Raw genomic sequence first — 13,000 nt, forward strand, 5'->3', positions numbered from 1 at the left:
CTTTAAAATTTCATTTTTGTACGAATTTTAGGAGGATTCTCTTCCTATAACATAGAAAAAGAGAGAGTCCGATTGTATAAATAATTAAGCATTTTTCATTTTTAACCATAAAACAAATTAGGAATTGTAACGACCCGACTTTTCCGACCTTCACTTAACATTCTTTAACCATAATAAACTCATCTTAAATCTTTACTTAGCTTCAATCATATTCTTGGTTACTAAAAATTTTTAAGGGAATTTTTTTTCTAAAATCGTGCAATTATTTGTACGCATATTTTGAGTATAACATGTATAATAGACTAGTATATATGGTGTCTATAATATGTGCGTTGTGGCCTTTTAAAAGCTCTCAGGCTCAAGTAGAGACCAAACAAAACTTGGGCACCACCACCAAAAGAGAAGAAAACATCAGAGCAAAGCAGAGAAGAACTCAAGGAGAAATTCTAAAGCCAACCCAGCAAATAACATGTTATCCTATAAGGCGCATCTATCCAGTTTTAAAGCAACAACATTCCGTCAAAGAAAAGAGCAACAACTGAAATCTGCAAAATGCCCAACTTAGAAGCCAATAGGACCACCCACAACCATTGAATCGAACCTTCAGAATTGAAGAGCATTTCTTCCGAAGCACGTTATAATTTGTCCCAAATTAATGTTAGTTAATGTTAATGTTAGTTAACAAAATAGCAACAAGAAGCAACACTTCGAAAATAGCAATTAATGTTAACAAAATCTTACCACATTCCGAAACACCGTAAAGATATCTTCCATCAGCTTTCTCTTGAAATTTAACTCTTTCTTTGGGAAACACCATAATTGAGTTTGTCTTTCCTCTTCAAAAACATCACAATGCAGCACTCTGAAGCACTTCTCATTATACTGCAAATAAAAACATGATAAAGAAATGGACTTATCAAAAACTATTGAAGCATGGCCAAAACATCCTATATATCATTTTCATGGAAATGACACGAGCAAAGTTCATAAGTTTAATAATCATGGATATGAAAGCGGGACAAATTGGATCTCAACCAATTCTACATAAAATTAATTGTAGAAGAAATAGATCCATCGATACGTGAACTAAAAGGATGATGACCTGATACTGCAAGGATTTTGGCTAAATATTATGTCAAAACCTGGACCACACTTTACGCCGTTGGATCACTACTCTTCTACTCTTCTAAAACGATTATAAGAACTATAGATATTTATGGCTCTAAAAGAAGGATATACACACAAAAGCAAAATAATAAGTTAAAAAAAAACAAGAAGAAATAAAGGAACATAAAAAGTAAATATTATAGAAAATAGCGTAGTATATAACAAAGCTGTATTATTAAAAAATTAAAGTAGTAGAAAGAAACCAAAATCCATATTCATACACTTTTTTTTTTTTTTTTTTTTGGAATTACCGATGATGCATTCCAGGAAGAGATCAAATAATCAGCAGTCAAAGGAATCTGTAAATTTAATTCTCTTGTGATGTGGTTCATCTGTATCAAACTCGACGGTTCCACGTGCAATGGATTCAGGCTGCCCGGCTGCTGATTCCTCAAGTACATGATGTTGGCCAGCATTGATGAAATTTAATCTGAATTCCTCTATTTCTTTTTGATATACCAGGTGGATCCCACACTGCTTCACTTCACGCTTGGAAGTCTCACCCCATTCTGCGAATGAAAAGTCAAATGACGCCTCCACTGCATTGTGCCATTTATGATAGTTGGCAGGCACATACCACATCCACACATTACTTGAAAACTTCATGCAAACTTCATGAATATAATCAAACACTGAAGTGAATTCTCTGTTTTCCCCCTGGTTCGCTTTAAGATTGACTTCACATCTTAAATCCAGGTATTCGCTCTCAGAATAAGAGTAACCAACAACACAAAATACAATAGCCAAGCAGTTGAAATTCTGCCTTTCCAGTGGAAGCTTTATATCAATGACAGATCCCTCTGATTGATACTCAAGCCACTTTGGAATTTCATAACCCGGACAACACGCACCAATCGAAAGAGGCAACCACTGTACCATAGAAGAGAGTCAACCTCTGTACGCTCTATATCAATTGCATAACAAGTTCAGATTTTTTTTTTTTTTTTTTTTAAATTTTAAACATAAAACAAAGAAAGCGTACCTCATGGTCTTTACATATAAATCGTGTAGCGGTCCGAAAAACTCTAAGCTGGAATTCCATTAAAATACTTTGACGCTGCTTCTGATCCAAATTCAAGCAATCACAAAATATGTAGCTTTCACGGTTATCGACCATTCCATTTTGAACATAATCCCAAAACTCTTGTGTGAGTGCTCTCTTTGAATTTGACACCACCTCCAACGACGTGCACCCTCTTGCATCAAGAAATTGCAAACCCAATGGAAGCTCTGGTATAGAACGAAGATTCTTGCAATTTTCTACGTAAATCCTTCTCAGCTTAGAAAGGCCTTTGACGCTTGTAGGGATTGCTATTATATTAGAGCCACTGAGATCAAGAAATTCCAGATCCCAACGGAGGAAACCTCTTGAGATTGGAAAATCAGAAAGTTTTGGACAATCAGAAAGATCGAGATCTGAAAGCTTAGCCATATCACATATTGGTAGCTCTCTAATCCCCGTTCCGCTTAAACGAAGCCATTTTAAAATTTTAATAGGATCAAAGATTTCCGGAAGGCTCTTCAAATTTGCGCAACCATTAAGATTAAGATCACCAAGAGACCTCATCTTAAAAATGTTGGGTGGCAAACTCGTAAGACTTTTACAATTGGACATTCCAATATCCCGGAGATAAAATCGATCCTCAATTGATGATGCGGACACATGCTTTATTGCTGTCCCTCCAATGTCCAACGTCATTATATTCAATGGAAGCTCTGGAAACATCTCAAGAATTGAGCACCCGTCTAAATGAAGTTCCTTTAGAGAATCCAGCTTATTCATGCAACTTGGAAGACTTGCAAGTCTTGTACAGTTTCTGAGAGACAATTTCTGAAGATTATTGAGAGAGACAATTGATGAAGGCAAAGACGTTATTCCAGTTGAACTTAAATTTAAAGACACAAGGCTCCGGGTTATAGTCATTGGAAGAGTGTTGAGAGTAAGAGTTGTCATAGAGGCAGCATCAAATATTCTATCTGGCACACTCTGAAGCTGGTAGCAGTGGCTTAGATCCACATCAATAAGCTTGTTAAGATTTTGCTGAGTATGCAAAGGAACTTGAAACAAATTTGTGCAATACTCGAGATTTATTCTCTCAAGATTTGGAGAACTTGACAGATCCGGAATTTGAGTTAGGTGAATGGAGTGTCTTAGATCAATTTCACTTAACTTGTTAAGCTCCTGTAACATAAAGAAATGAGAATAATAACTAAACTATGCCTTATAAATTAGGTTTAGTACCACAGTGTAGGATATATACCTGGACTCCAACCCGAAGTTGCTCAAGGTGACTGTAGGGCATCTTTAGGTCAACAAGATTCTTTGGCTTAAAGTTTGATGGTAAATATTTTAGAGGATATTCATGCCATTCGAGATACCTAAGTGAACGAGGAAGATAACGGAGATTCCTGAAGGTACAATTTAACTTTCTTGCCATAAGAGGAATCGTAAATTTTGAGCAATCTCAAATTAGACATCTTTCTGAAAACTGTAGGTTCCAAGTGTATCTCTTCATCAATTTCGGACAAGTCTAGGAATATTCCTTCAACTTTTTCAGTCCCCTGTCATTTTAGTATCAACATATATAGCATATGAGAAGTTACTTCAGTACTGTTACGTGTACACACACATTGAATGTACTTTTATATCATGAAAAAATTAAAAGCAATCTAAGTTAGTATTGTATGCATGAAGACATCTCAATAAACAATGGATTGGTGTAATCGCTTAATCTACAAGTTATTAATGCAATTCTAAAGTGAATTATTGAAATACACTAGCACTTACTTCATTGTTCTCTAGGACTTCACAAGCTTCTTCAGGAAGCCTACTGCGCTCTCCAAGCTCTGTAGATTCTTGACAAACAATTTGTTTACCCATTTCTTGCAATAGATCATGCATTTGAAGCCCATTATAATAAGATATGTTAGTATTGTAGGCATGAAGACATCTCAATAAACAATGGATTGGTGTAATCGCTTAATCTACAAGTTATTAATGCAATTCTAAAGTGAATTATTGAAATCCACTAGCACTTACTTCATTGTTCTCAAGGACTTGACAAGCCTCTTCAGTAATCCAAAGCCTACTGCGCTCTCCAAGCTCTGTAGATTCTTGACAAACAATTTGTTTACCCATTTCTTGCAATAGATCATGCATTTGAAGCCCATTATAATAAGGATCAATAGTTATGAGGGACTTGTCAATGAGAATATCCACACCTATACTTGCGAAAAAATCACAACCATTAAGTATCTTTTCCACAAAATGTCTACGCATCCCGTTGAAGAAACATGCAATATCTAGAAAGATATCTTTTTCTTCTTTCTCCAGCCCATCGTAGCTTATTTTCAACACATTGTGAATATCATTATGAGGAACAATTTTTAGTTTCCCCAACGCCATTTCCCAACTTTTTTGGCTCTGAATACGGAGGGAACGAAAGTGTTTACCCAAAACTGTAATTGCCAATGGAAGGCCACCAGCATGCTCAACCACATTTTTCGATAGCTCCATATAATCCATATCAGGAGCATTTCCTCTAAAAACTATCAAATTAAATAGTTGAAGAGACTCGTTGAAATGTAATTTCTCAACCTCATACATTCCGTCCACTGCAATATCCCTAAGCACCATAACATCTCTAGTTGTTACAACGATTCTGCTTTCACAGCTAAACTGGTCACGGTCCCCAACAAAAAAATTTAATTGCTCGACATGGTTAACATCGTCGAGAACAATGAGAACCTTCGTACGCTTGAGCCTCTCTTTGACAAAAGTTGGTCCTAGAGATGGGGTTCCCACATTTAGATTTTCTTCCCTTAATAATTCAGAAAGAAGCTTATTTCTTAAGTTAATCAATGATCCCTTCTCCGATTCTTCCCTCACGTTTGCAACAAAGCAACAAGCTTCGAATTCAGAAGAGAGTTGATTAAATATGACTTGGGCAAGTGTAGTTTTACCGATGCCGCCCATTCCCCAAATGCCTGCAATGCATGCTTTTGGAGAAGAAACACTTAATAATGATTTGATTTCTGCAATCTGTCTCTCAATCCCAATGAGACCCTTAGGAATAAAATTTGATGACGATCCACGATTCAATTTCCTCAAAACATCTTCTACAATTGCTTCAACTAATTTTGACTCAGGCCTAAAATATAAAGGTGCAAACGGTGTTTAGTAAGAATGAGCAACGAAACAAATCAAATTAATTACGAATTAATTACTTATATTTTTTACATTTATGATGCTGGCACCAACTAGTTCTAGGACAGTTCAGATTAAGCTTTTAACACTTTGATCACATTTTGGATTTTCCTTGCAGGTTTATTTTATTTTATTTTTTAAATTCCGAAGATCACTACATATCTTTTAAAAAATAATAAAAATCATGATCAAGACAAATTTAAAATTTGAGGGGCCACAGATCTTAAAAAGAGGATTAAATGTTGTTAGTGAATTTTGAACTAAACTAACGTCATTATAGATGGGACATATATGCATATTGCTTTAATTTAGAGAATATGTAAATAATTTATTGTCCGTCTATTGAACATAAACTAATTGCGGAATTCTAAGCTGATGCAAAAGAATGGATAAAACATGATTTTACTAGCTTAACCCGGACGGAAGACGGAACATAAAATTCCAAATCTATCCAAAGAAATCCCACAAGAAAAAAATCTCCAAATTAGAGATAACACTCAATTTTGTATTCAATTATCAAATATTCAAGATTTTCTAAAAAAGAATCAAAATATCAAATCAACCCCTCAATCTATTTTTACGGGGTGGTTAGAACTCTTTGGTTTTCAAGATTTACCAAAATTGTTCTATTGACTTTTATGATGTAAATGACAAAATAAACTAAAATGTTGTAACATATTTATTTTTTTGTAAATACTAATCAGTGCTTTCGATGAAACATTGAAACGTCTTATTCTGGATTTTGCCATGACAATAGTATACGCTTTAGACTATACATAACGTTTTAAAATTATAACTCTCCATGACATCTCTTTATCACTTTTCACATATTAAGTAACAATAAAAATGTTACAACCAGTACTAAGAGGAAAAGCAAAAAAAAAAAAAAAGTGTCTTTTTTTTTTTTTTCGTTACCATTACAGTGCAAGTTGTCATTGTGAGCATGAAATGAGCACTTAAAAGTCATTTATGTCGTTTAAGAATGTGTAAAGGATGTCATTTTTTAACCTAATTATATATTTATTATATAAAAACCTATTTACTACTTGCATGTAATCTAACCTGTAGAGGGGTACTTTCGTTATTTAATGGTCAAAAGATACTATTCAATGAACGGAAACACAGTTTTTCTAAAAACTCAGAGTGTTCAAGTGAAATATTTCAGTCAATGGGGGCTATAATTTAGGCAAAAAACATGGGTTGTCAAACAATTTAAATAACATAGTCATATGAATCATAAAATATGAAGTATTTTAACATGCTTAATATGAGCAAAAAAACAAAGATTCCTTAAAAAAAAATTAGAAAATGGAAATATAAATCGAAGAGTAGTTTCAATCGCTAGCAAAATGAAGTTACTCAGCTATTCTGCAACAAGAAGTCAACAAAGAGATCTTGATCAGACGCTTCTGGGAAAAAGTTTGTGTGTATATATTCTTTCATTACATTTATTTAGATATATTGTCAATAGTAAACATATATATAAGGAAAAAAAAATACCTAGTGACTCGTGAATCATAACCACTGAGATCGGCTGACTTTGTTAAAGAAATTCTCCATTTTGTAACCATTTCCACTTTGTCCTTGAAACGATTTTCATGCTCTATAAATGACTTCTCATAGCTTCCTTTTTGTTTCCGTACATCAGATGGATCTACCCCATAAAAAATTGGTATTACCACCTGTTTATTTTCTCGATGGCATTCAAATATATGCTCGAGCTCGCGCAAGCACCACGACGAAGAAGCATAATCTTTCGAAAAAATGATTATCGCAATGTATGACCTCTGAATTGCTTCAGGGAGTGCAAGATTGATTTCGTCTCCTCTCTCAAGGCTTTCCTCATCAATATAAGTGTTGATCTTCTTACGTTTCAAAGCAGCATAAAGGTGGCTTGTGAAATTATCGCGTGTGTCTTCACCTCTAAAACTGAGAAAGACGTCGTAGTCGTATTTCTCACAAATAGAGGAAGAAGGAGGAACACCATGAGCATCCATATCGACAAATAGAATGAAAGCTATCTTAGAGTCTTGATGCCTTTGAGAAGGTAAAGTTTTATAAATGCAAGACTAGAGCTGGAGAAGAAGTTGCAGACACGCCAAGAAGTTCCTCGAGAGACTTTTACTTGTGGTTTTAGGAAAGAAGACAAATAAGTCTTACATATAATCATGTATATTGATTGCTCCCGTGAGTTCATTTACACTCAGAGCAAAGGAAAAAAAAAAAAAACAGCAACGTGCCCCATCAGAAAACTTTCCTAAAAAATTACATCACTAACAAACAGCACCTCAAATTGTCATATTAATGAAAACTATATATTTTTATAAGGAAATAAAAACTATATTAATTATACACACACACAAAAGTAACATAACCAGATATAAAAAGTCTTATAATACAAACAGTGCAATACTAAGTCATGAATTTTGTTCCTACCCTACTAAAAACTTCTTGGTTTCTTTAAAGCAAGAAAAAAGGGAAAATTTTCTTAGAGAAATGTTAAATTCTGCAATCACAGGTCCTATAAAGAAAGCGGAGAAATTCAAAAAATATTTGAGAAAGATGGCCCGAAAATATTATGAATTTTTTTTTGGAATTGCTTGAGCAATTTCCTAGTGCGTTCGGCTTTTGAAAGAAGAAAAATAAGTCAATATTTATCAACTACTCTTGCCAGTTCATTTCTACATTGCCATTTTTAACAATTTTCATTGAAACATAAAGACTTTTTTCATTGAAAAATAAGTACACGCTTTTGAAGATGAAAAATGAAATATCAGAAAATAAAGACTTTTTTAAATCTTATATAGAAAATTAAATTTTTGGTAAGTCTTGAAAAGTATTATATTGATATAGAATACATTTCATTGAAACTTCGTAATACACTTACGTGTGCTTCTGTATTACGAAATTTCTGTAGTTTTGACTGGAGATCACGAAATTGCAGCGACACTAATTGAGATGAAATTGCTAAGTAAACGCATTAATATTAATTAATTACTCCTGCCATTAATAAATTTACATTCACACGTTTTTTAAGAAATTAAAGGATGGTTGAAATCATCATCGGGACCTGCTAGCATAATATATATAACAGACAAGTAACCTTCCCTCACAAACACGCGCGCGCGCATATATATATATATATATATATGAGGTGTGATTTTAATAGTTACTACTTTAAAAAATTATTATTTAAATATTTGTCTATATGTAATTATTATTGTCTTAATTGTGTGATATTAATTAGACGGTTGATTGAAAAATTAGTCTTTTTTTAACAAAGACTAAAAAACTGTACAACACTTGATGAGATTGACAACGGAACCGTTGAAAATTAATCCATATATAACATACGTACATGCATAGTATAAAATCTCCCTCAAAATTTCATAGTAGGTTAAAGGAGAAAACATTTATTGGCACTAGGCGCCCCAGGTTTATGACTTCTGCGTATATTTTTTATTTGAGAAATTGTGGTGGTTCAAACTTTTTTTTATTCAAGAAAATAGCAAGTCGTTTGAATGGGAATTTATTTAATTCCAAATCTGTTTCCTTAATTATGTTCTCTCTCTCATGTGTTTTTCATCAATGCTGATGTGGAGAGGCCAACATTCAACAATTTTTTAATTTATATATTTGACGTAAAACACAGGTCTCATTCAGTTCGCTGATTTGAATTTTTAATTTGAGCTGATATGTGATTTTATATGGAGCGTTTTACTGTAGTAGAAAAAGTTTGATGTGAATTTTTGTGAGAGCTTTTAACTATAACAAAACTGGAATTGAAAACTCGAATCGGTGAAATGAACGAGGCCTAAAGCTATTCGAATCTTTATAGAAGTAAATGGTACTATATATAGTTAATAATAATATATAGTATTTTTATTTTTGAAAGAATATTGTAAAAGATAAAATATGAGTTTATTAACCAAGAATCAACAAATATTAGGTCCATAAAAAAAATTAGTGAATATTGATAAAAAGTTATATGATTTAACGCTGTGTGATTCTCTTCACACATCTCTTTTTACTCTCTCCTTCCCCTTTCTAAACACACACCTCAAATAATTTCAAAATCATTAAACTTACTCTTTTTTTTTTTTTTTGAAAAGGAAAAATCCATTTCTCAAAAAGAAATTATACAGGATATAAATGGCCCTAAATACAAAGGAATTCGACTCTGAATCAAACACTAGATCCACCAGTAAATACCATCATAGCACAGAGGTGAATACGAGTACCAAAACTTAAATAGAAGAATACCCGCTTAGTACATCAACTTCGAGCTTCACCATTGCTTGCTAAACGATACCGAAACAGTTGATGGACTAGTCCAGTCAACCGAGACCAATCCCCACGTAATGGGGACATTAATCACACCATGAATATCTCACTCTTCAATATTCCCTAGAATATCTAGAAACAATTTAAGAATTGAGCAACCTCCTAACTCAACACGTCTCAAGGAGTATAGATTCTTCATACTGCTAGAAAGATTTTCATTTAGTCTTGTGCAGTCATTGAGATAAAAATTTAGAAAGCTTACTGAGAGAACCAATTGATGAAGGCAAGCACTCTATTGCAGTTGAGCTTAGATTTAAGGACTTTAATTAGGCTCTTACTTATAGTCATTGAAAGAATATATAATTTGAAGTTTGTTGTTGCATGAATTTATGCTCGCAAGTGCACGAATCGCTTCTAGTATTAAAGTGTGTAAATAAGAGTGTCGATCCCACGAGGACAGGATTAATTACCGAAATTGGTTAGTTTTAATTTTTATTTGAGTAATTTGAAATTTTTGTGGTTTTAAAACTAAAAATTAAATATAATAAAAATAAACAATAAAACTTAAAATAAATTGCAAACATATTGAAAGCAATATATGATAAATAAAATTGCCGGGAATAATGATTTCACCAAATTTATTTTATTTAACTTAATTAAACATATTATTATGATTTTAATGAACACAAAACGTTGATGGTCGAACTTTCTAATTTTTCATGTACTCTTTCTCAAGTATATATACAAAATATACAGTTTCATAAAAACTCATTATGTGAATTTAATTATAAAAATGTTCATCCACCTCCTAAGCCGTATGTCCATCCACCTCATCCGCCTCCAAATCCTTCTGATGATAACAACGATAATTCTAGTGATGCTGCTAATTTAGGAGATTAGAGTATTATTAATATAACAATTTGTACTTCCGCACATTTCTACTATAATTACATTTTTATTTTATTAATTACTTTTTACCATAATAATTTTTATTTTTATTTATATTATTTATTTCTACTATAATAATAATAATAATAATAATAATAATAATAATAATAATAATAATAATAATAATAATATTATTATTATTATTATTATTATTATTATTATTGTTATTATTATTATTGTTATTGTTATTATTATTATTGTTATTATTATTATTGTTATTATTATTATTGTTATTGTTATTATTGTTATTGTTATTGTTATTATTGTTATTGTTATTATTGTTATTGTTACTCTTATTGTTATTGTTATTATTATTATCGTTATTATTATCGTTATTATTATCGTTATTATTATTATTATTCCATTTTGGATTAGGAGTTGTAAGAATATTGGGTCTCTTCGATATTTTGTATACTCGTTTTATTATTATTATTACTATTTTTTGAGAATATGAAAAAAATACTTGGAACACCATTAGTATTGAATACACCTCAATAATATAGGACTTGAATTCTTTTAGTGTGTGATGTTAACTTCTGCAAAACCAGTTTACTTTGTTCTTCTTTTGGTGATTGCGTGATCCCGATTATTTATTTATTTATTTATTTAATTTTTTGCAACATCAGTTTTGATATCTTGAGACAAGTATCACAATGCAACATTCTTCCAAAATTCAATTTGTCTGTTAATATTAAGTTTGTTATTTAAATGTAACCAATATGCTGAGCTGTAAAGTATAGTTTGTTATACTTAACAGATTTGGTTGATTTTGTTTTTCTTGTTTTAGCTTCTAGCTTCTAGCAGAAGCTTCTCTGGTTTCCAGCTGTATATATATAGCTCTACTGTAATTAGAAAAGTTAATGAGAATTATCACTTTCTCATATTTTTCCTTTCTTGATCGTGATATGGTATCAGAGTGAAAACACGCTTAACGTTTCTGATCGATTTCATTTTTGTTTTCGTTGATTTTCGATTGATTTGTTCAATCATCTATTCGGTTGAACGTCATTTTCTCCGTTCAATTGTCGTTTCTTCCTTTTGTTTCTGATCCGTTCCAATGGCAAATTCCAAAGCTGAAAATTGCAAGTCCGCCATTGACGATCCTTCAAGTCCGTACTTTTTGCAGCATTCGGATGGTCCAGGTTTGATTCTAGTTTCTCAAGCTCTTACAGGGGACAATTATGCTTCGTGGAGTAGATCCATGTTGGTTGCTCTCTCTGTTAAGAACAAGTTAGGGTTTATGGATGGATCTATAACGAAGCCAAACGAAAATGATTCTAATTTGTTAACTTTCTGGATTAGGAACAATAATATAGTAATTTCATGGATCTTGAACTCAGTTTCTAAGGAGATTTCTGCTAGTGTGATTTTTTCTAAATTTGTGCACGAGATTTGGCTGGATCTGAGGGATAGGTTTTAGCAAAGCAATGGTCCGCGAATTTTTTAGCTACGTCATGAGCTGGTGAATCTGATGCAAAACAGAATTCAATTAGTTTATACTTTACACGGTTGAAGACATTATGGGATGAATTAAGTAACTTTCATCCTTCTTGTTCTTGCGGCAGATGTACCTGTGGAGGAGTGCGAAATCTCAATGAACATTATCAAATGGAGTACGTAATGTCATTTCTCATGGGATGGAATGACTCATACTCTCAGATTACAGGTCAGTTTCTGCTCATGGATCCTTTGCCTCCCATCAATAAGGTCTTTACTTTTGCTACTCAAGAGGAACGTCAGAGGTCTATTGGTAGTACAGCTAGTACTGACACTACCAATACTATGGCATTTGTTGCCAAATCTGATGAACATAAGTCTGAGAAGTCTAATGCACAGGGCAATGGAGGTTTAAAGTTTTATAAGAAAGAGAGGTCGTTGTGTACACATTGCAATTTTCGTGGTCATACGGTTAATAGGTGCTAGAAGCTTCATGGCTATCCTCTAGGATACAAGCCAAGCAACGGTATGGTGAGCAGCAGCATAATTCTGTACATCAAGTTTCAAGAAATGAGGTTACGGTGGATACACAAAATTCTAGCAACTTGCTTCAGCAGTGCCGACCTTACTATCCAATCAGCTGGCACAGTCCACTAATGTCTCTAATGATCAACCTGGAACTTTGAATGTGTAATGACTGAGAAAATTTCAGACCTTAAATAATACAATTCATGTATTTTTAAGCCAAGGATTTTCTTAGAAAATATTATGTTATATTGTGAATGGAGGATTTATGGAATTAATATATGTATTCCTAAATTCTATAGCAAATTTCATGTTAAGTTCATGTTTCGATCAAGTAAATTCGATCAATAAATTCTCACCGTATTTTAAGGCGGAATAATTTTCAGTACAAGTATAGTTTGAGAATCTTAATTTCAAGAATCTCTAAGCACA

The 13,000-nt window shown here is 32.6% G+C and overlaps 1 pseudogene; it reads right to left on the bottom strand.

The window, feature by feature from the left end:
* Positions 1 to 1,449: 1,449 nt before the first annotated feature.
* LOC112092071 lies at positions 1,450 to 7,481 on the bottom strand (annotated as a pseudogene).
* Positions 7,482 to 13,000: the final 5,519 nt, after the last annotated feature.

This window comes from Morus notabilis, unplaced genomic scaffold (assembly GCF_000414095.1).
Source record: "Morus notabilis unplaced genomic scaffold, ASM41409v2 Scaffold1420, whole genome shotgun sequence".
Classification (NCBI taxonomy): Eukaryota; Viridiplantae; Streptophyta; class Magnoliopsida; order Rosales; family Moraceae; genus Morus; species Morus notabilis.